This window comes from Pimephales promelas, chromosome 2, assembly GCF_988280905.1.
Source record: "Pimephales promelas chromosome 2, fPimPro1.hap1.1, whole genome shotgun sequence".
Classification (NCBI taxonomy): Eukaryota; Metazoa; Chordata; class Actinopteri; order Cypriniformes; family Leuciscidae; genus Pimephales; species Pimephales promelas.
This window is the reverse complement of record NC_142770.1, coordinates 51,600,597-51,604,401: the sequence shown is the minus strand read 5'-3', so window position 1 is coordinate 51,604,401 and position 3,805 is coordinate 51,600,597.

Sequence of the window (3,805 nt, the reverse complement as noted above, 5' to 3'; positions counted from 1 at the left end):
CTCACACAAACCGATCTGCTATCCCAGGCAGGGTGCGGGTCTCCTGGGCACGAATAAAGCCCGATGCCCCGTGGGTGATGTTGGCCCTGGCCACTCAAGGCACCACTCACCCAAGCCAGAGAGGGTGCACTCTGGCTGGGGAAGCAGATTCAATCTCTGCTGTGGTGGAGCTCTGAAAAACACGAAAACCTCCAGGGAAAAGACGGCCCGGTTTCTCTGAAAAGTGCATCCCAGGCAGGGTGCGGGTCTCCTGGGCACGAATAAAGCCCGATGCCCCGTGGGTGATGTTGGCCCTGGCCACTCAAGGCACTCACCCAAGCCAGAGAGGGTGCACTCTGGCTGGGGAAGCAGATTCAATCTCTGCTGTGGTGGAGCTCTGGAAAAACGCGAAACCTCCAGGAAAAGACGGCCCGGTTTCTCTGAAAAGTGCATCCCAGGCAGGGTGCGGGTCTCCTGGGCACGAATAAAGCCCGATGCCCCGTGGGTGATGTTGGCCCTGGCCACTCAAGGCACCACTCACCCAAGCCAGAGAGGGTGCACTCTGGCTGGGGAAGCAGATTCAATCTCTGCTGTGGTGGAGCTCTGAAAAACACGAAAACCTCCAGGGAAAAGACGGCCCGGTTTCTCTGAAAAGTGCATCCCAGGCAGGGTGCGGGTCTCCTGGGCACGAATAAAGCCCGATGCCCCGTGGGTGATGTTGGCCCTGGCCACTCAAGGCACTCACCCAAGCCAGAGAGGGTGCACTCTGGCTGGGGAAGCAGATTCAATCTCTGCTGTGGTGGAGCTCTGGAAAAACGCGAAACCTCCAGGAAAAGACGGCCCGGTTTCTCTGAAAAGTGCATCCCAGGCAGGGTGCGGGTCTCCTGGGCACGAATAAAGCCCGATGCCCCGTGGGTGATGTTGGCCCTGGCCACTCAAGGCACTCACCCAAGCCAGAGAGGGTGCACTCTGGCTGGGGAAGCAGATTCAATCTCTGCTGTGGTGGAGCTCTGGAAAAACGCGAAACCTCCAGGAAAAGACGGCCCGGTTTCTCTGAAAAGTGCATCCCAGGCAGGGTGCGGGTCTCCTGGGCACGAATAAAGCCCGATGCCCCGTGGGTGATGTTGGCCCTGGCCACTCAAGGCACCACTCACCCAAGCCAGAGAGGGTGCACTCTGGCTGGGGAAGCAGATTCAATCTCTGCTGTGGTGGAGCTCTGGAAAAACGCGAAAACCTCCAGGGAAAAGACGGCCCGGTTTCTCTGAAAAGTGCATCCCAGGCAGGGTGCGGGTCTCATGGGCACGAATAAAGCCCGATGCCCGTGGGTGATGTTGGCCCTGGCCACTCAAGGCACCACTCACCCAAGCCAGAGAGGGTGCACTCTGGCTGGGGAAGCAGATTCAATCTCTGCTGTGGTGGAGCTCTGAAAAACACGAAAACCTCCAGGGAAAAGACGGCCCGGTTTCTCTGAAAAGTGCATCCCAGGCAGGGTGCGGGTCTCATGGGCACGAATAAAGCCCGATGCCCACCTTGAAACGGAGCCTGGGCTCGACTCTGAAGTCCAGATCTCGAAAAACGACAGAGTCCAAAAAAGGTGCGGTGGCTCCAAACCTCCATGCCCTCAGACCTCCCTGGCCAGCCCAGGGAGGGTGGCCCGTCCTGGGCCAGACTCAGATTTCCCCCGCCACCCCTGGAGCTCCGCCTGGAGCGAAGACGGTCCTAAAACGGACCCTGGGGCTCTTGTAGAGGATGAGGGAGAGAGGGGCCTTCAGAGAGCCCCTGGCCGGCTTGACTCTGGAGTCGAATTTGAAAAATAGACAGAGTCCATAAACGTGCTGTCTGTTCGGACCTCCAGGGCACTCAAGGCACTCACCCAAGCCAGAGAGGGTGCACTCTGGCTGGGGAAGAGGATTCAATCTCTGCTGTGGTGGAGCTCTGAAAAACACGAAAACCTCCGGGAAAAGGCGGCCCGGTTTCTCTGAAAAGTGCATCCCAGGCAGGGTGCGGGTCTCCTGGGCAAGAACGAAGCCCAATGCCCACCTTGAAACGGAGCCTGGGCTCGACTCTGAAGCCCAGATCTCGAAAAACGACAAAGTACAAAAAATGTGGGGTGGCTCCAAACCTCCATGCCCTCAGACCTCCCTGGCCAGCCCAGGGAGGGTGGCCCGTCCTGGGCCAGATTCAGATTCGCCCGCCACCCCTGGAGCTCCACCTGGAGCGAAGACGGTCCTAAAACGGGCCTTCGGGGATGTATGAGAGAGGGGAAGCGTGGTGGTGGCAAACACAGAGGACCCCTACCAGCGATCAGACCGTCGTGAGTCCCACTCAGAGTCACTCTGGGTGGGCATGTAAAAAATCCAGATTACGCCGCGCTGGAGCTCTGGAAGTTACGAGACCTCCAGGAAAAGACAGGCTGGTTTTCTGAAAAGTGCACCCCAGGCAGGGTGCATCTTTTCCTGGGCACGAGCCCAGCGCACATGGTGTGGTGGTCCGGCTCTGGTGCCAAAGTTTGGGGGAAAAAAATAGACAAAGTCCAATAACGTGGTGTGGTTCCAAAGCTCCATGCCCTCAGACCTCCCTGGCCAGCCCAGGGAGGGTGGCCCGTCCTGGGCCAGATTCAGATTTGCCCGCCACCCCTGGAGCTCCACCTGGAGCGAAGACGGTCCTAAAACGGGCCTTCGGGGATGTATGAGAGAGGGGAAGCGTGGTGGTGGCAAACACAGAGGACCCCTACCAGCGATCAGACCGTCGTGAGTCCCACTCAGACTCACTCTGGGTGGGCATATAAAATCCAGACTACGCCCCGTCGGAGCTCTGGAAGTACGAGACCTCCAGGAAAAGACAGGCTGGTTTTATGTAAAGTGCACCCCAGGTAGGGTGCATCTTTCCTGGGCACGAGCCCAGCGCACATGGCGGGGGGTCCGGCTCTGAGAAAAATCGACTAAGTCCAATGACGTGGTGTGGTTCCAAAGCTCCATGCCCTCAGACCTCCCTGGCCAGCCCAGGGAGGGTGGCCCGTCCTGGGCCAGAGTCAGATTCGCCCGACACCCCCTGGAGCTCCACCTGGAGGGAAGACGGTCCTAAAACGGGCCTTCGGGGATGTATGAGAGAGGGGAAGCGTGGTGGTGGCAAACACAGAGGACCCCTACCAGCGATCAGACCGTCGTGAGTCCCACTCAGACTCACTCTGGGTGGGCATATAAAATCCAGACTACGCCCCGTCGGAGCTCTGGAAGTACGAGACCTCCAGGAAAAGACAGGCTGGTTTTATGTAAAGTGCACCCCAGGTAGGGTGCATCTTTCCTGGGCACGAGCCCAGCGCACATGGCGGGGGGGTCCGGCTCTGAGAAAAATCGACTAAGTCCAATGACGTGGTGTGGTTCCAAAGCTCCATGCCCTCAGACCTCCCTGGCCAGCCCAGGGAGGGTGGCCCGTCCTGGGCCAGAGTCAGATTCGCCCGACACCCCCTGGAGCTCCACCTGGAGGGGAGACGGTCCTAAAACGGGCCTTCGGGGCTGTATGGAAGAGGGCAAGTGTGGTGGTGCAAAACACGGAGCACCCCCCCTACCATTGATCAGACCGTCGTGAGTCCCACTCAGACTCGCTCCGGGTGGGCATATAAGATCCAGACTACGCCCCGTCGGAGCTCTGGAAGTACGAGACCTCCAGGAAAAGACAGGCTGGTTTTATGGAAAAAGTGAAACCCCAGGCAGGGTGCATCTTTCCTGGGCACGAGCCCAGCGCACATGGTGTGGTCCGGCTCTGGTGCCAAAGCTTGGGGAAAAAAAATAGACTAAGTCCACTGACGTGGTGTGGTTCCAAAGCT